Below are 20589 nucleotides of genomic sequence, written 5' to 3'. Positions count from 1 at the left end.
AAAAACGGGTAAAACATGTTTTCTTAATTATTTTACACAATATTAGATATAACTTTTGAACTAATTAACATAATCAAATTTTTCTAAATATTTTGGATACATCTCTCAAAATTACGAGACACCTGTTTTGTACTTTATTAAAATTCAGTCCTTTTTGGGTGTAAAAGGGAGAAAACTGTATTTATGGTACTTTTTTAGCACATTAAGAAAACTTTTTCGGTTTATTGAATTATTCCTATTTAATTATGGACTAACTCTGTAATATTTATTGTAATAAATTTTTTGCTGTTTCACTGGGGAAAAAAGTACCAAAAAGGGAAATTTAATTTTATTCAAACTCATTGAGCCCATTTTTATAAATTTTCTAAAAGTATTTCATTTACCACACAAAATAAGATATTGGTATATTATTTTGGAATTCGAGTACTAAGGCCTATATAGGAAAAAATTCGAGTAAATCGTTTTAGTTTTATCTGTGATATAGATTTAAATACGGAACATTTTGTATACATAATTCTCGAAAAAAAATATTTCTAAGCAAAAAGGGGAAACATTGTACTTCACTTTTGGTACTCAAAACACATGATTATTAAACATACACGGTCCTAATTGAATAAGATTCTTTAAGACACAACTTTTTAGTACTTTTTATCTCATAAATTGTACTTTTTTAATTTTCTAAAATATTCAACCTAGGAACATTAATTTTAACATACATGGCCTTTATTTTATTTGGTTAACCGGAACACACGGTCCTTATTCAATGAGAATTTATTGAGAGAGATTTTTGTACTTTTTCGTTTTTCCGATGGTACTTTTTGATATTTTTACGATAAATAAAATTTAAAATGTCGGAACCTTAATGAATGAGTATCAACTGAAAGGGACTTTTGGTACTTTTTCATTCATCAAATTATATAGATTTAATTATAATCTATTAGAGGTATTTTTTAATACTTTTCTTCAAATATTACTTTCGAAATTTCGTATAATGTGAAATGAATATAATATTCACGTGATATTGTACGTATAAAACTAAAATATTAAAAAATTTTAATCATTTTTAATTTTCTATAAAAGTAAACAAAATTTTGTATGTATTTATTTAAGTTAGGGTTGCGAAGCACCCAGGGTATGCTAGTCGTTGTATAAATGAGGCATTTCGATCATTTATTCGTAAGGATCAAACCCCTGTGGGACTTGTCTATTGACAGTGTTAACTGTGCATTAAAGAACAGTATTCATTAGGCAATTAGAAGGACACCATACGAAGTAGTATTCGGACAGAATGTGATTACAAACTTTTGGACTTTCTATTTATCTATCTACAAACTTTTGGACTTTCTATCTATCTATATATATCTATCTATCTATATATCTATCTATCTATCTATCTATCTATCTATCTATCTATCTATCTATCTATCTATCTATCTATCTATCTATCTATCTATCTATCTATCTATCTATCTATCTATCTATCTATCTATCTATCTATCTATCTATCTATCTATCTATCTATCTATCTATCTATCTATCTATCTATCTATCTATCTATCTATCTATCTATCTATCTATCTATCTATCTATCTATCTATCTATCTATCTATCTATTTATCTATCTATCTATCTATCTATCTATCTATCTATCTATCTATCTATCTATCTATCTATCTATCTATCTATCTATCTATCTATCTATCTATCTTTTTTTTTTTGATGCGCAGGAGGTGTGGAATCTTCAAAAGATATATTCAACCCGTGTTGAAAAACATGCACGACTCGCCTAGGCGCTAACGTACTAAACCACACCCCCTTCCGTCGCAATACCCCTCGGGACTGCTAATTGGTATTACTTCGCGGAGCAGGCAAATTTGAGAAGCCTTCCGATTGCTTTCATACTCTCGTAATTTTCTGTGCTCTGCCGCAAGGAGTGTGTTAAAAGCATTCCAGTTTTCTTCAGACCTTATAACTTTATCAATGATATTGTGAACCGCTATATCTTCACCAATGTAGAGCATCAGCCTCAATCTTAGTACATGAAACCGTGGGCACTTAAATGTTACGTGGTCACATGGAGATGGAGATAGCTTCTGTATCCCCCCTGTCCAGTGAGAAATTGTGTCAGGTTATAGTTTACTTCACCATGTCTACGATGTAACCAAGTTTTAATACATAGTATTAAACTGTAGGTCCATCGACCTTTTGGGGGATTTTCCCATCTTCTTTGCCAGCTGTCCATCGTGTGCTCCTTTTCGATTACCCGAATATGGTTTCTAGGAGTTTCTTCATTATTCGAAAGCCGCTTATATAAATTTGCAAGTTCTTTGGCAGATATATCAATGGGGGCAATTCCCGCGATAACGCTTGCAGCTTCCATTGATATTGTTATATACCCTCTACAAACTCTTAGGCAATTTCTTCGGAATACTGAAAGCATATGCTTTTTCGTGCAGTTTCTTAGCGCTCCCTCTCATATTGGTGCTCCATATAGGATCACCGAGTTTGCGACTCTCGAGTTTAACAATCTCCGACTCTGGCGTGGCCCACCGATGTTTGGCATCATTTTCTATAATGCATGCAATGAGGTTAGCCAATTCCTAATAGTCCTGATAGCTTCATTCGCGTATAGTTGTACTTCCCCTATGAATCTTGCGCGGATAAGTAATTCAATATCATCTGCGAATCCGACAACAGTAGCTTCTTCCGGTAGATTTAGATCGAATATTCCATTGTACATGATATTCCACAACAAGGGCCCCAGTACGGATCCTTGAGGAACACCTGATGTAATGTTATATGATTTTATGCCATCGTCAGTTTCAACCAATAGAGATCTATTGGAAAAGTAATCTTTAATTATTTTTATTAGATAATCTGGAGCTTCGATATGTCTTAGGGATGACAGTATGTGCTTCCAGCCGGCAGAATTAGAGGCATTCTTGATGTCAAACGTTATGACTGCACAGTATTTTCTATCTTTTCCTTTTCCATTTATTGCCTGTTTGGCCATTTCGATTACATAGTTGATTGCATCTAAGGTTGACCTAGCTTTTCGGAAACCAAATTGACTCTCGGATAGCCCGTTTACAGTCTCTACAGCTTCCAATAACTGAGTATATATAACTGTTTCCAGGCTCACCTTCTGGAAACAGTACTTTTACTATTATGTCTATGAGACGTGGACATGTGATCTGTGGGTATCTTTTTCCCCTCAGTCTAGACATAACTACCCGGTACGCGTCTGCTTCATTGCAAAGTTGCTTAAAGCTATCAGATTTGCTTTGGTTAATGGCTTTCTTAAAGTTTTTTCTTGCCTGATGGTATGCTTCTCCTTTTGTAATATGGTTGGGGCTAAACCTACTCCTTTGGTACTGCATTCTGGCACTTAAGCACTTACATCTCAAGACTACTATGGTATTATTCCACCAGTAGTTTTCCCTCCTTCTGTTGTTTGACCTTTTTGTAGGCATGGAAGCATCGCATGCATACCTTAGTGCTGCTGTGATTTGGTCTGTCATGCTAGATACCGTTCCATCATCAATTTGCTGGCTACCGAAGAATTCTGCAAAGGCATCCGGATCGAATTTTTCCTTTGCCCATCCTCGGAATGTATTCTCCCTTGGTGTGCGTTCGGGACTTCTGGTGTTTATTTTAAATAGAATCGCCTGATGATCGATGTGCGTATATTGCTCGCTGACTTCCCATTCCATGTCTCTGGCTAGGCTAGAACTGAGGAACGTTAGATCAACTATAGATCCAATACCAGCTCTTCTGAATGTATAGGTTTCTCCGTTGTTTGCTAAAACTACGTCAAGTCTTCAAAAGGCATCTAGCAGAATTGTTCCCCTTTCATTTGTTACTTGGCTTCCCCATTCTCGTGCCCAGGCATTAAAATCTCCTCCAATGACGACTGGGTTGTGTTCTGCCGCGTCAGTTACGAGATTATCCATCAATCTTTCAAAATTCGACAGAGGAATGTTTGGAGACATGTAACAGTTGTAAACGTATATGCCTCCAATCTTTGCTCTAGCGAAACCTTCCTTTGGCTGTTTGGTACCTTCTTCTATGGCTTTGTTTCCACATGCCCACACTGCAGATCTTTCTGATGAATTTCCTATACAATCTTTTCTGGGTTTTTGTATTGTTCGCATATAATTGCGACATCAATTTTTTGTTCGCAGATGATCTGTGAAAGAAGATCCTGGGCTACGGCCCAGTGGTTAATATTGAGTTGGAAAAAGTACATTTGTTTCCGTTACTCAAGGCCTTCTAGAAAATGGGGCATCTATAACTTCCTGCTACGTGTTTAAGGTCCTTTTCTCCGTTGGATTTGCATAACATGCAGTTCAGTTCAGCTCTACGTTATTAATATGTTGCCTGGACTAGTACGGCAATGTCGTCTGCAAATCCTATAATGGTTGCATCATCAGGTAGCTGTAGTCTAAATGCACCGTCATACATGAGGTCGGTTTCATTCATAGTGTTCTATTAGAAAGGTAATCGATAATAATCTTAATAAGTATTAATAAGAGTATTTATCCTATTTTCCTAGACTGTTGATATATAATTCTCTTTGGTCAAATCTTGATCTACTTCTTTAGTATTTCCTTCTTTGGAGAAGGATTGGGGTCAAGTTTATTTTTAGCCCATCCTTGAAAGATGGGTTTTCTATGGTTTGAAGATGTAGGTTTATCTCTGTGGGCTTAAAACACAATTGGTGATTACTTTGAGTGTAGTGTTCACTAACATGCCACTCAAAGTCTCTAGACAGACTTGCACTAACAAAAGTTAGGTGATTATTGACCTTGATATAACCGGCTGTTCTGAAGGTATGTGAGTTCCCCTTAACGAGAATGAGGTCGATTTTGGAAAAATCATCTAGTAGTATTCTTTCCCTGTCATTAGATCTTTGGCTCCCCTAATCTATTGCCCAAGCACTAAAGTCTCCAGCGGTTAATGAATATTCCTCCAATTCTCGCTCTTGCGAAGCTTTAATGTTGCTCATGTTTCAAATGGCCATACATACATATACTATAGCGACATAAGTGCTTATAAATATACTGAAGTAAGAGGTCTTGTCTCATTCATTTAACGCCTTTTTAAACACCGGACATTTGTAGCTCCCTGTAACATGGTTTGTTTCTTCCGCTTCTCTCTACTAGCAGAGCATTCGACACACAGTTTTTGAAAAAGTAACCTTCTCTTCATCAATAGGCCTTTCAGTGAGGTAGCTAGAAACCGACTGGTAAGGGCTATTGTTGATCGAAGCAACAGCGACGGAGCCATCTCCCAGGAAAATGGGGGAATATCCGTCAGAAGAAGCTAAAAAAGAAACCCGGACCCGCCCCCAAAATGATGACGCTGGTTGGTACAAGGGTCATATCAAGCTGTTAGCTTGTTCAAATGAGCGCTCCGCTTCTGCTCAAGCCAGCTATTCAATCCCTTGGCGAAGTGTGGCCAGGTGCGAAGGTGGACGTGATCCTGATAACCGAAATTCCTCGCAGACCGAGATCTATTGCCACCAACTAAGCACATGAACTGGCGGAAATGTTGGGGTTCCTCCAAAACGGTAATACTTACCTACTTACCCACGATCGGAAGGTGGTGAAGGTTTCCGCCCTGATGGGTGCCATAAGAAAGGCGACTATTGTCCTTAACAAGGAAACGTTGGCGCCATTGCGTGAATGAAGAGGTAAAGTGTACTATCTCTCTTTTATCGTAGTGACGCCACCTCTGCCTCTGGTACTAAGATGGTGGCTTCTTCCAAGGTGGATTGTGAAAGTGCCGACGATCCCGCTGGTTCGGAAAACCAAGAAGACTATAATGTGTGATCTTCTTGGCAGTCTGAAGTTGGCGAAGGATGTAGACAGTTCGCAGGATTCCGAGCCTAATGAAGTCGACGTCACTATCCTGATCTTGGTGAAGGTAACTCAGATTAACCTTCACCACTCCAAGGCAGCATGAGCTGCTTTGCTCCTCCGGTAGGCTGAGAGGGGGGAGGAGCTCATCTTGGTCCAAAAACCGGCGACCCACCACGGCAAAATCCTTGGACTATCTCTCAGAGGTTACAAAGTTCTGTATGCAAATCTTTCAGGTTATAATAAATATATTTGAGCCTGTATTCTGGCAAAAAAAATATATATCTTCATCTTATCTGATTACAGTGATGAGTATACATTAGCAGATACACTGGAGACTGGAAACGTAATTATCACGGCGACAAACCAACGTCACGAACGTGACCAGCGTCACGTTCCTGTGATAATTGGCGCAGATGTAAATGCTCACCACAGCGTATGGGGTGAGCCAGTCTGGCTGGGCTTGGCTGGATTGTCCAACTTTTTTGATGCTTGTCCAGTTTCAAGCTAAAATTAAATTGTCCAGCTAAACAAAATTTTTTTTAGTAAACTCCAACTAAGTTATGGTTTCCCTTTTCTATCATCAAACTAGACTGAATTGTTATTATATCCTACACCAGTTTAGTGGGGAGGGAGAAATACACCTAGGCCACTATCGGGCCTGTTGTGCGCTCCAATTCATGAAAAAATTGTTTACTGAATGAATTATTTTTCCATGTTTAGAAACTCAGTTTCCTGAACTTAATTCCTAAGAATCTTCCAATCAGTGTTAGTTAAGAATGTTATTTCCTGAATAACATCACTTCGAAGATACTTGGATCTATTTTGTACAAATGTGCACGTAATCCTGTGTGTCCACTCAGAATACGTACCATCACAATAACCTCAGACTTGCTAATTTTGAGAAGATTTCTCGTCTTACTCTCATCCGGGTCACCCCATAGAATCTTTGTGGTTCTACCCACCGTTTCATTATTCCAAGAGGCGGTAGTATCAGTGTAGAAAAGTTGAAAATTTACGTGATTTAATCCAGAAACCTTGTTGCGAATCGTCCAAGGTTCCTGGATTAAAACTATATGTATTTTACCTGTGTTAATTTTAGCCATCAGAGCTATCTTGCTCCGATGGACTTTTATTTGAGTAACCTCAATCATGGTCATCCATTAAACTGTCTTCCAGAGAGTTGGTGACCACCTCCTCGCTCTTTGGATTTGACTCCTCCGGGTAGCCTGAAGTGGCTATTAATGCAGTGGGTACTGTTGATGGCTGTGCGGTGTCCTTATCAGGCATAGGAATAGCAGTATTTTTAATAGACACATTCCCAATTCTGGAGAGCACTGCTGTTCTGTCTTCTGGCGGGTAGTGATTTCCTCCTCGCTTTATGGATTTGACTCCTCAACATTGCCAGTACTTGCTAATGATGCTTTGAGTACTGTCTTAGGTGTTTTAGTGTCCTTGTCGGGGCCGGTTTTGACAGCACTTTCAATCGGCGCCTTCCCAATTTTGGATACTGATGCTGTGGTCTTAGGTCTTTTAGTGTCCTTTTCAATGCTTGCTGTAACAGCCATTCCAATCCGCACCTTTCCAATTTTGAATATGACAGCTTTAGAGGCGAAGTAAGCCCTACCTTTATTCTTGGCAAGACTATCCATGGATTTTTGGCCGATACCTAAAGTTCCCTCGGGTTCTTCTTTCATGTAAAAGACATCCCATTTTTCACGGCCAGCTCAGCATTTTGTCCTCCAAGAATTTCCAGTATACTTTTATCCTTTTATGTAGACAGTGGACTTTAAGAGCACCGCTTTTCTTTGCCAGTCCCAGCCTAGCGCCGTCCCAGGGAGGAGGGATACTTTCCAACAAGTTCTTTAGGGTGCTAACACATTGGTGAGATGCCAACCTCAACATCACGCCCATGCTGAACTCTCAGCTATCGCTCTCTATTGGTTGTTTGCCCTTTGAAGCGATTGCATGGCCCACTATTTTATTGTTGACCAGGTCTTTTATTTTACTCTGTTGGTCTATTGGAATTTTGCCTGTCGGATTACCGGCATCGTAAACTGCATAGCAGAGATCGTCCTAGTGCCTACTTCTGGCAACTTTGGCGTAAGATGGCGGCACTTTTCCTTGTCCTCCGTCTGTCTTCTCCTTCCACGTTTTTCGGGGCTTCTTTTTAGATACCATTACCTTCGAGGTTGATTTCGCCGACGTGTTCGTCTTCCGAATATCTGTCTTGGCGTTGTCACCCTTACTCACAGGATTCTCACTCGAGGTTCCTTTGAGTGAAGTATGGCTGTGTATTATAAGACGGGGAGCTCTTTTTCTTCTTAAGTTTATTCTCAGTTATCAACTCCTCGGAAGACCGATTTTTCCTTTGGAGTGTCGTGTTCAGTTCCTCCTCTGTGCTCCAGAAAGTATTTTCTTAGTAATAGGTAGTTTAGCTATGCTATCACTCACCTCTTTCACCATTTGCTCTACTTCATCCTTTTTGATATTTGCTGCAATGGTATTATTCAGAGGGCGAAGTCGATTTAAAATTGTCGGCAGCGGCGGCTGAGCTAAAATAATTCGGCGGCGGCTTACATTCGGCTCAGAGCCGATCGTTATTAATAAAATTTAAGCTGTTCAAAATAAAAATAATATATCAAAGACTGAGGATCAAGTATCTTTGCTTAAAATATTAATTCATTACCAAATGATGATATAGATACAGAATTTGGAAATTTTGTCTTTATATACAAGGTCCATATACGAAAATCTCTTTTTTTCTTAATTTTTTCTTTTATTGCAACCAATTGAAAAATTAAGAAAAACATTAATTTAATAAAAATTATAAAATATCACTTATATCCTTTGCAAAAATCTTTTACGTTTTCCAAATATAATTGTAAAACAATAATTCATTATTTTTCAGAATCAAAAATAATTGATCTTACAGTCTATAGCCTAGTTAATATCCAAATAAATATATTAAAAAATTTGAGTCGTCTAACTAAATATAGTTCGGCGGCGACTAAGCGCCGACTCGAAGCCGGTCGACTTCGCCCTCTGGTATTATTATCGTCTGAGGATTCAGAGTCGGAGCCCTCACCTATATTTAAAGGCTAAGGTAGCTTAGAGCTTTCTCCGAATACATCCTTCTCTTTCACCCCTATATTTTTGCCAGTGGCATGCTGTACACTTGACGCATTGCCAGCCACGGAGGCCAAAGTACCCACCTCCGTAGTTGTATTTTGCTCACGATTGCAGGATGACGACGATACGTGACTCGCGAGTAGATCATCACTTGCCGCCGGTACTGGGTTATTTAGGCCCTGCAACGTAACTTTTATCTTTTTATTTTTATTTCCCATATTTGTTTTTTTCCAGTTTTTTGGTCCGCGGGGAATATAATATTCCCAGGTGGTGGACAATCTGCCCTCCCTCAGCTTATTTTTGAAATAATGCACTGAAATTTGGCACATGATTTTTTATGGAACTGTAGACGAAGCCTATTGAAAATAGTTAACATCGATCCATTATTTCACTTAGGCCCCATACAACTGAAACCGACAAATAGGGCTTTTAAGTTCATAATTACGTTTAATAAACTCATATCTCTAAAGCTGCAAAATCAAGTTCTATAGCAATGATGACCAACTCATGATGTCAACTCATTTAATATGTGGAAAACTCATAGATAATTTTACTAAATCCTAACCGATTAAAATATCGAAAAATACCTTTGTACACATAAGTATAACCAGTAGATGTACAAATTGCAAAAAAAATTCCTCATTACCAAAATTCAAAACAGGACGATATGTATATTTACATAATTGATTTAAAAATAGAGATAAAAGAATTTTTTTATTTTATTTTTGGAATAAAAGCAAACAGCATTTAGTTCAATTGTTTGCAAAAAATAACTAAAACGAAAAATTAATTCACATGTACACATGCAAAATAAAAATAACCAATTTTGGTTAATAATAACCAAAGTGGCAACACTGGCTATATTTCTAAATAAATTTAATCCATAAATATAATTAAATGCTTAAAATTTATAAAATTTTTGCATCACGCCTTTAGTTAAAAATACAAAAAAAAATAAATTTTAATTTTGCAAAATTTTTAATATTATCATAAAAAGTTTGTATTCAGAAATTTTTTAATACGCAAATACCACGGAGGTTTTAATTATAATGACATAGAATTTACGAAGTATTTATAAATAAAAATGTCACATTTTCAAAAAAATACGCATATTCTTGACATGTTTGTAACGGTCCCGACTTAAATCTCCGACTTAAACAAGATATAACTTAAATTGCGTGAAATTACTACACCTGTTAATACTCTTGCATAAATTTAATATATAAAAATACTAAAAAATAAAAAGGCAAAATTTTGGTTAAATTTTTAATTTTGCTCATATGTGTTTATGTTGATAACAATAGATATTTAAAAAAATATGATTTTTAAAATTTAAAACTACAAAAATGATCGGGGAAAACTAAAAATATATTCGTACTCTATGGCATAGAATATTACCGTAGAAGGCAAACTCACCCGGAAAAAACCTAACTCAGCTGTCAAAAAAACCTAACTCTAAATTTGTATTAGTAAGATTTTCTTTAGAAGTGTTAGTGTATAAAAGCATTTTACCACACATACAATTCCCACGTAGTTGTATAAAATCGGACGAAATAATATTACAATGGTGTTATTGCATTAATTTTCTTAAATTAATACATTTTAAATTGTAGATTGCATTTATAAAAGCATGATCATATTTTTCATGCATTCTATATTTGTTTAAATGTAAAAATCTTTAATTTCTAGGATTATAATAAATTTGTTTACTAGTAAGAAATGCTACTCTGTACCCTCAATTTAAATTAGAAAAACACAAAATTAAATGTCTAACAAATAAAAAAATATTTTTTTGGTTTGTAAAAATTAAAAAGATTTCGATAAAGAAAATATATTAAAACAATTGTAAAAAAATAGTGTGTGTTTGTGTTATAAAAATTGTGGCCGAATCGTTTTTTTGTGCGAATTTTGGACCTGAAATATTGAATATTTGTTGTTGTAGCTTTTTGTTGAGAGAAAGCTCTTTTTTCGTGGTAAAGCTTGAGTTGGCAATCTATGTGTATTATCTATGCTCTATGGGCTATAAAAAATGGTATTAGTATATGAGAACTCCAGTATTTTTTTTGGTGTATTACTGTGAAATTTTTTACGCAAAACCAAAATCAACAAAATCTATCAGTTTTTTATGTCTACCTTTTTTTGTTTAGACCAGCTTTTTATAGCCCGAATCGGAATCTGGTAACCCTAGGTAGCTCAGACATAAATAGTAGAGGTGAGTGCATACTTGACTTTCTATTAGAATTTAATATGTTGGTCGTAAACAGTATTCAGAACCCACTTTTATTGTGAGAAACAGAAAAGATGTTCTGGATATTAGTACAAACTACATAGAACTGATCAAAGTGTAAAATGTCTTTAATGACTGCTCCTTCTCTAATCACCGCTATCTGAACTTCCTCACAGTGGTCTAGGTTAAAGTTGCAAAACCCTTTCTGAATAAAAGGACAACAAACTGGGAGAGGCACAAAGATTCTCTGTGCAATATTCTTCCCTCTTCTCCGAAAGTAAAGAGCAGGAATATTGATCTAGCTGAAATTTGGATTCCTATTCTCTAAGCGTTGCCACGAATGGAGCCTGCAAACTATCCAACGACTTAAAAAAGGACATGGCTAGTGGAGTCCAGACATAGCGAGTAAAAGAAGATATGCCGCCGGTCCTTTAACGATGCTAAGAGATCAAGAAACCGGTCCCTTTACAAGACAAACGTTAAAAAATTTAAAAATCTGGTTCGGAATGCGAAACGGAACTCGTGTAGGGTTTTCTGTAGCAATATCGAAAGCTCTTCCGAAGCCAGCCAAAAGTCCCCTTTTGTATCTAGCTATATACAGAAAATGGATGTAAGCTGGACTTCAGGTTGTCAGGGGACCTTAGAGTTTCTCCTTAATACTCACTTTCCCTGTTGTATCTCACTACTCTTTAACTTCAGTACGTACTGATACACGAGTACCTATTGAAGATGATATTATGCGATGGGCAATTAAAAGCTTTGAACCTTACAAAGCGCCCGGCCTTGATGGTATTATCCCTGTGGATTTTCAGAAAAATCCTTTCTGTCTACCTCTCAACATGCATACAAAAAGTGTAAATCTGTTGAGACGGCTCTTCATACACTCGTTGGAAATATTGAAAATTACACATTGGTTGCCTTTCTTGACATAGAAAGCGCTTTTAAAAACGTCAAACCCGCTTCTATCTGCCAATTTCATGCTGGGCTTGGCAGGTCTGTCGTGGGCTTTGTCGAGAATTTTCTCTCAATTAGGATCATTGAATTATTTAGGTCAAACTAGATTCTCTTGCCTATAAAACAATCGCCGATGACGTTGCCGTGTCAGATGTCTTAAAACCGTATCTCTAAGGCTAGAACAAGCACTAAGAATCATCAGCTCGTGGAGTGTCGAATGTGGTCTTAGTGTTAATCATAGTAAAACGGAACTTGTGCTATTCTCTAGTAAATACAAGATTCCTTTATTTCCTCTTCCTTGCCTAAACGACGGGGTATTAACACTTTTGATAGCGCTAAATATAAAATACAAACGTACTTTCTAGGGAATCTAAATACATTACTGCACTATATGTTTGTAGAAAGGCTATGGGAACATCCTGGGTCATAAATCCAAAAAATGTTCACTGACTCTTTGAAGCAGTTTTTAAACCTATTATGTTATATGGGTTGTTGTTTGGTGGCAGGCGCTTGAAAAGTATTCACTTAGACAACAACTGGAAAAAGTCATGAGAACTACTGCGCTTCTTATAACTGCTTCAATGGCGTTGTTCAATAGCTCAACTGGCTCCCGGTTGACATTCTAGCCAGGCAATCGGTTATGATAACTGCGGCCAGATTGAGTGCAACTAGCAAATGGAAACAGTACTCTATAGGCCATGCTAGTATCAGAGATCTCATTGCAGAAGTTGGCAAAATGAAGATGAAAAAGAGACTATTACTCATCTTCTCTGCGATTGTCCTGTTTTGGCGGAGGCCAGATTTTGGATCGACATACTTTGGTGATCTGTCCGATTTGTCAAATATTCAATTAGAACGTCTTATGGAATAATCCGTAAAAATGGGTGTGAATCCAATACTCACACTATTTCATCTTTTGGTGTAGTTTTCTTTTAATTAGACATCTGGTGCTGTGAATGTAAATGAGTCTGAAGAAATGTTCCATGTGATTCCAAGAGTCTTAGTTCCGGTGTTTTCGGACAAATTTAACCAATCGAGAGATAGTAGGGTCTCATTTGATAGGTCTTGTATAACTCGTGGGTCATTTGAGGTCCATTTCATCAGGTCAAATCCAGCGGATTTTAAAACTGTTGTAAGTTCCTTTCTTGATTTAATGGCGTCGATTAATGTGTGTCCACCTGCTAAAACATCATCCACGTACATGTTTTGTTGAAGAATTTTTGACGCGAGCGGGTGAGTTGACTTTACATCTTCAGCTAGGTTCTAATGGCCAGAAACGGGGCACAGTTGACTACAAACGTCACTGTCAGGAGTTCGTAATCCTCAATAGGATCGCTTGCTGTTTGACGAAATAATATCCTTTGATATTTGGTTTGAGTCGGGTCAGTATCCGTCGATACATTTGTGTGATGTCTGCATTGTACACAAAACGGAAGAATCTCCACTTCAGTATCAGAAGCACTAAGTCCTCTCTTCATGTTTAAAGACGGACTCGAGGCGTTGAAAACTACTCTAAGTTTCGTTGTCAGCCTTTCAGGTTTTATTACTGCGTGATGAGACAGGTAATAATTTCCAGGGGAGAGACTTTCCTCATATGTCCTAACTCAAGATACTCAACAATTACTTGGTCGTATTGTTTTTTGAGTTCGGGTTTCTGGCTAAGCATGCACTCCATTCTTAAGAAGTTCCAATTTCTTCGCTATTTTGAAAGGGTAGGTACCTTCTTGTGTCATTTCTTCGTGTCGTCGACTTGAAATTGTTTTCGCAAAATGTATCCTCATCTGACTTCAAAACCAGTTTTGGGGGTCTCCTCCACCTCGCAAATGCGTGTGAGTATTCGGTCAAGGGACGAAGTGTTGAGTAGTGACACGGTTGTTCTAGGTTGTGTCGTTGTTAATATTGGTCCCCCCACAATCCAGCCAAATAAAGTTTTTGTGCTAAAAGGGATCCAATAGACCGCTTCGGAGTGTCCATGCAATATATGAGGGGCCCAGGTCGAGGCCTATAAGCAAGTCGATGGGTCTGCTTTGATTGAATTGAGGATCTGCAAGTTCTAACTTAGCAGTCTCATTGAAATGTTGCAAGTCTAAAGTCTGAGGTGGTAAATTAAATGGAAGAGTCTTCAGGACTGGTGCCCAGACTTCTAACTTAACCTGTGTGTCCACCTTAGAGCAAAGATTGAATAAACAAGGTCTCTGAAATTGTTTGACTTATGCCTATTACGTGAACTAAATTTCGTTTGGTGGGTAAATTTAGTCTATTTTTCAACTTTTCTGACATAAAAGTTTATTGTGAACCAGGGTCGATGATTGCTCTGGCCTGATATCTTTCGCCTCTAGTTTCGATCTGTACTATTGCAATAAATAACAAGGTCTCTCTCTCGTTGGGAGATTGATTAAAATGTTTGCTCTTTTGTAGGGTCAAGGAAGTGATATTTGGGATTGAAACGTTTGATGCTGACGTGGACTGTATGTTGGGTTTTAGTGTTGCGATGCTCGTGCTTGGATGGGTCGCGTCACAATTTTGAAATGAGGTATGGGTTTCTGATCCCTTATATAACAAAGTGTTGTGTCTTTGCTTACATAATCTGCAACTGTATTTACTTTTACAGTCCTTGACACTGTGATCAATAGAGAGGCAGTTGTAACATGAATTTGTGAGTCTTACGATGTGAATTCTGTCATTAACATTTTTCTCTAAGAACTTAGGGCAAGACCACAAATGGTGAGATTCCTTACAATGTTGACATTTAAAGTTTGAGTCATTTTTCTTTGTAGAACAACCAGAAAAGGGTCCCATGTGCTGGTTTCTACACCTAAAGCATTTAATGCTTGAATACAACTATTAACTGTTCGTTGTAGTTTTTGAATTGATGAGCCTGAGTCTTCCAACGTTGGGAAGGTCAAATAAAATTTTCAATTGTTTGTTGACTTGGATCCGATTGTTTTCAGATTGAGCTACAAGATTTTTCCAGGCTATGTCGAAACCTTCGTTGGTCAATGGGGCATTTGAAACTATTTTTCTAGCATCTCCTCCAGTCTTTTGTATCAGATGAAAAAGTTTCTCAATTTTGCTAAGTCTAGAATTGTTTATGTATAACGCGGTGAAAAGGTAGCGAAAAGTAAGCCATGTCACAAAATCTCCATAAAATGTATCCGCGTCACAAGGTGGTAGCCGCACAAAAGTAATGTCATTATTTTCTATTGATTGATTTCCAACAGCAGAAATCCGTTCTTGTTTGCTTGGGTTTGATATTGCTTGAATTTCTGCGTTGATTGACCCTAAGCATGATTTGTATGCAGAAAGGCCTTTTTTGCAACGTTCGCGAAGCTTAATTTAATCGATTGATTTTTCTTTTGAATCTTCCTTTGTGTCCCTACGCGCTTCGTACGTCTTTTTGACTTGTGACCATAATGAATCAAGTTCGACCCGAAGTACCTCAAGAGAGTGAATGTTGTTTTCAGCCGCGTTTTGGGTATACTCTATTTCAAAATCCAAAAGGTCATTTGTACAATTTACAAATTTATCGAGTGCCATTGTTTATTTTGTTTAAATTCAAACCGATAAAAATAAGGATCAAAATTGGGTCAAAAAAAGTCCCTGCTAGCGATTTTACAACAAGAGTAGTCAAAACTAATAATTAATTTTACATTTAATTACTAATTGTAGGGTATTTTGTTTTCCAGTAATTTATCAAAAGAAGTATGGGTGGTAACCCTATTTGTTTTTCTACTTCTTATTTACAGCGACAAAAAAATCTAAAAGCGAACCTACACACTAAAAACAATGTTTGTTTTTCTACTTCTTATTTACAGCGACAAAAAAACTCTAAAAGCGAACCCACACACTACAGGGTTTGTGTTTCTCTTAATTGTATTTGATTTTTGTACTTACTCGTTGTTGTTGGGTCTTCTTTATTTGAGTCGCTGTATTTCAATTTGGGTCTCTTGTTGTTTCCTCCTTGATTGGGTCTCTCTTGTTCTTTGGGTTTCCTTTTGTCAGCCACTACACTTTTGTTGTAGACAAAACCAGTATATGCCGTTAGGAATTTTTGCCTATTTTTGAATTTTTGCAATTTTTAATATATTTTTGTTGTAAAAAACACTGCACTTCACTATACTACACGACACTTTATTCGGTGCGAAGTGGCCAAATGTTTGTTGTTGGAGTTGCGCTGATTCTTTTTCTTTTTAAGTAAAACACTTTTATTTGTTAAATTCAATGTTTGTTCAGTATAATGCCTTTGTTTGTTTCAATTTATTTTCATTAATTGTTTTTATTTAAGTTCACAAATTTTTGTTTGGAAGAAATGATCACACTTGTTTGACTGTCAAAACTTGAGTGATCTTTAACAAATTATTTTGATGCTTGTTAGCAAATTTATGAAAAAAAGAAGTAAGGAAAAGAGAATATAAAAGGACCGTTAGTATGATAAAGGGTGTTTCAAAAAGAAGTGTTAACGTTGAACAATTATTATAATTATTAATTGTATTATTATTATTATTTATTAGTATTATTAATACTCTTTTAAGTTACAATTTGATTACATAATCATTAAATTAATTTTAGCTCTATAAAAGTACATTTGTATTATTTTTATCAAAATTTACACATTCTTTTCTAAATACATATTCATTTCTTTATGTTTTATATATGTTGGCATGGAGTTATATTGTTTTTTGTTTTTTTGACAAAAAAATAACGTCAAAAAAAATACATTTTTTATTTAGTACCTTTTGAACAACTGCGTTTATTTGTGTGCTTCTACTAATACATTCTCACCAGTTAGGTCTTTGACAGGGGACTTAGGTCCTTGACAATTAGTTTCGCCTATATACTACTATATGGTTTTGGTAGTGTACACTGCCTTCGATTATCTTTACATTTGGTATCATTCTCGTCCTCAGCAAATATTAATGTATCGTCCGCATATAAAATAATTTCACTTTTTCCCAAAATATTTGGCATATCATTTATATATATATATATATATATATATATATATATATATATAATATATATATATATATATATATATATATATATATATATATATATATATATATATATATATATATATATATATATATATTATATATAAATATATTATTCCGTACATATTCATCTTTTTTAATAATATTTAGCGGTCTATTGTTTCGAATTATCTCTTAAAGTTCAGAAATATTGCCATTATTTTATTATTTTTCTTCTTATTTTTCTATCTGTTGTTTACTGTACGTTGTTCACTGTAGTTTCACACGAGTATTTATTTCGAATTTTCCTCCAGATATAGAAGAGTTGTTCTTTTACATTTTTTTTCAAGAATTTTTTTCACATGCTTTTAATGAGTTTATCGGTCTAAATTATTCAATTTTTCTTGTTTTTTACTTTTTCTATTGGTGTTATGATGCCTTCTTTCAAATTTGTTGGAAATTCTCCTCTTTCCAGTGATTTATTAATTATATTGACTAATATGTCACCCACTAATGTTTTAGTTTTATATTATTTATTGCGCGAAATTTAAAATTAGTTGTTACTGGTTGTATACTATTTGAATATTGCACATTTTCAATGGAATCTCTTATCTTTCTTATACTATTTATAAAGTATTTGTTAAATTCATCAGTTATTTATTTTACTTATACCTATATTATTTGATTAAGGGCGGGTTTCTCACTACTCAGTTAAACTAGGTTTAACTTGCTGTTATATTAAACTCGGAACAAATTTAGGCGAACTTAACCGATGATTGTGTTTTTCAGTTATAGATTTAAGTTCAGTTAACTTTGTCAGTACTGCCAACTTTTCCCTCAAAAATATAAACAACGAACATCTGTTTTTGCAAATAATACTTTTGTAAAATGAAAAATTTTAGAAAAATATTAAATGAACATTTAAAATAATAAAAAATAAAACAAAACAAATCAGAAAATTGCAATTAACTTAGAATATTAAGTTTTTGTTTTTCGGAAATCATTGTTTTATTGTTTTTGATAATTGTGATTTCTCACTTATAACATAAGTTTAATTGGCCAATAACACTCAGTTAAACTAAGATAATAAGTAACGTTACTGTTTACTGAAAAACACAAAACATGTATTAAACTAGGTTTAAACAAAGATTATCTTTATCTGAAAAACCCGCCCTAAATATAACAGATTTTATCACAGTTTGCTTTTTTCTAAGCACTAAGTTTTTTATTTGGTTCCACATTTGTATTTGATCTTTCGCATTATTTATTTTCTTATAAGTATTCGAATCTAGGTATAATATGAAAAGAAACTAATAAGAATTTTAATAACATATTTTGTATGCATAATTAATAAATTAATTTGTTAAATTGTCTAGACAGTCCTTATCTTTGATATCACGCTTTTAAAACTTTAATAATTCACATTTACTTAAATTAATTAAATAAAGCTATTTAAAAAAAGTCCATAAAATTACCTCACAAAAGTATACGATTTTTTTCTGTATTTCATATTTGACTATATTATACGAAACACAAAAATTAGAATCGAATGTTTTTTTGCTAAAAATAGTTTTAAGGGATAACTATCAACCGACTGGATATATTTTTGGACCATTTGGTACACAATTTTGGGGCATTTGTACCATCTTTTCATGTAATATCATTAAAATGGCGATTTTTGGCAATGTTTGTACTTTTTTCTCCTTTTTCCCAAAGATAAAACCAAAATTTCTTATTGGGATTTAATATACCCCTCGGGGTATCCAAAAATATTTTTTATTACAAGAATCTATATTTTAACCTTCCAAGATATATTATTGGAATCATTCTTCTATCGCTAATTCAATTTATTGGAACTCAAGTCCATTTTTATAATACTAGGGTTAAACATTTTCGGGGAAACTTGTCTTCTATATATTGTTTTAGATATCAGCTGTTATACATTTTAAGTTTTCATTGTATTTTGGAAGTGTACAACTCTAAAGCATGCCTCGCAGAAAGGTCATTCAATATAGTGGAATCATTCTTTTTATAACCAATGGCCTCTAGGCTGAATGTCACCATATCATTATGGTCTAATTCAAAAATCAAAATAAACCCAAAATTTTGGATATACAATGTTGTTGTAATGGGCAACATAATCGTGAATGTGGTAAGTTGTAAAGTATAGGATGACGTTTTGTTAAGGCATGTTTTGGAGTTGTATACCGCTACGATGTCTTGAAAATTTAAAATATATTAGTACTTATATATACAATAATATATACTAGCTAACTTTGTACGAAAATATCGATCCTAGTGGTACGAAAGGGACTTAAGTCCAGATAATTCAATTAGAAACAGAAGATCGATACCGAAAATATATCTTAGAATGTTTAAAAGCCGATCCTTATAACAAAAATTATTTTTAAATACCCCAAGGAATCTATTAAATCCCAATATTAAATTTTAGTTTTATCTCTTAAAAAAATAGAAAAAATGGCAAATATGAAATAAAATGATGGTACAAATGCCTCAAAATTGTGGGCCAAATGGACCAAAAATATATCCTTTCCTTTGTTAGGAAATAGTCTATTAAAGTATTGGATCTATTTGTTACAAGAATATATTTATTTACTATTTCATTCAGACAATTATCATTTATTAGGTTCTCTATATTGTTTTTGTAAAAACTGTTCTGTGGCCAGTCAATATCAAAATATCCACTAATTATATTATCACATATTTCTTCGAGTATATCGTTGAAAATTGTATAAAATTCCGCCTCGGTACAACTTGGTGATCTATATACCGTACCATAACAATGTTTTTATTGTGGAGTTCAGCTTTGCACAAAAGTATTCAATATTTAGAGTTTTCCTTTTTTTCTATTATTTTATTTATTCCCATTCTTTTTTAAAATATATTATTACACCTACAGTTCTTCGAGAGTTAGACAATAACATTAAATGTTCGTATTTTGGTAATATAATTTCACTACCTTCATGTTCGCTAGTAAAATGTGTTTCAGAAAAAATTATGAAATCAAAATTTCCACTTTCAGCCATTATTTCAATTACATTAAAATTATTTCTTAGTCCTAGCACATTTGTGTATGATAAATGTTCTAGTATTGTAACAAAAGTCGCAACATTTTACTTTATAGAGTGTGTGCAAAACGATAGCAATTTACCTTAAAAGTAAATTCTTGATAGATATGAGGTGAATAAAATTTTATTATCTCATTGGCTACATAAATTCATAAAAGACGAAAATACAGTATATTTTTATTGGATGTGTTAAATTTTCGGGATTAATTAGTGAAAACTGTCAAAATTTATTACAGCAAGAAAAATTGCAGTCCAACATAGGACTTTGCTACCATTTGGTACACACTCATAGAAGTTAAAATGACACTGCCGATTTTTTGTATTGATCCTGCCCCATTTGACCTTTGCGCCCA

At 34.7% G+C, this 20589-nt stretch overlaps 1 long non-coding RNA gene across 1 annotated transcript in view; it reads right to left on the bottom strand.

The window, feature by feature from the left end:
- LOC124419867 overlaps positions 1-17697 on the bottom strand; it is a 40562-nt gene extending 22865 nt beyond the window's left edge. Inside the window, exons 1-3 of the long non-coding RNA XR_006940857.1 lie at positions 17563-17697; positions 16908-17119; positions 16069-16541 (exon numbers count right to left, since the gene is read on the bottom strand). This is a non-coding gene — a long non-coding RNA (uncharacterized LOC124419867). The remainder of the gene's footprint in view (positions 1-16068; positions 16542-16907; positions 17120-17562) is intronic.
- Positions 17698-20589: the final 2892 nt, after the last annotated feature.

This window comes from Lucilia cuprina, chromosome 4, assembly GCF_022045245.1.
Source record: "Lucilia cuprina isolate Lc7/37 chromosome 4, ASM2204524v1, whole genome shotgun sequence".
NCBI lineage: Eukaryota > Metazoa > Arthropoda > Insecta > Diptera > Calliphoridae > Lucilia > Lucilia cuprina.
Note: the sequence above shows the minus strand (reverse complement) of the source record. Positions and strands in the feature narration are given on the sequence as shown.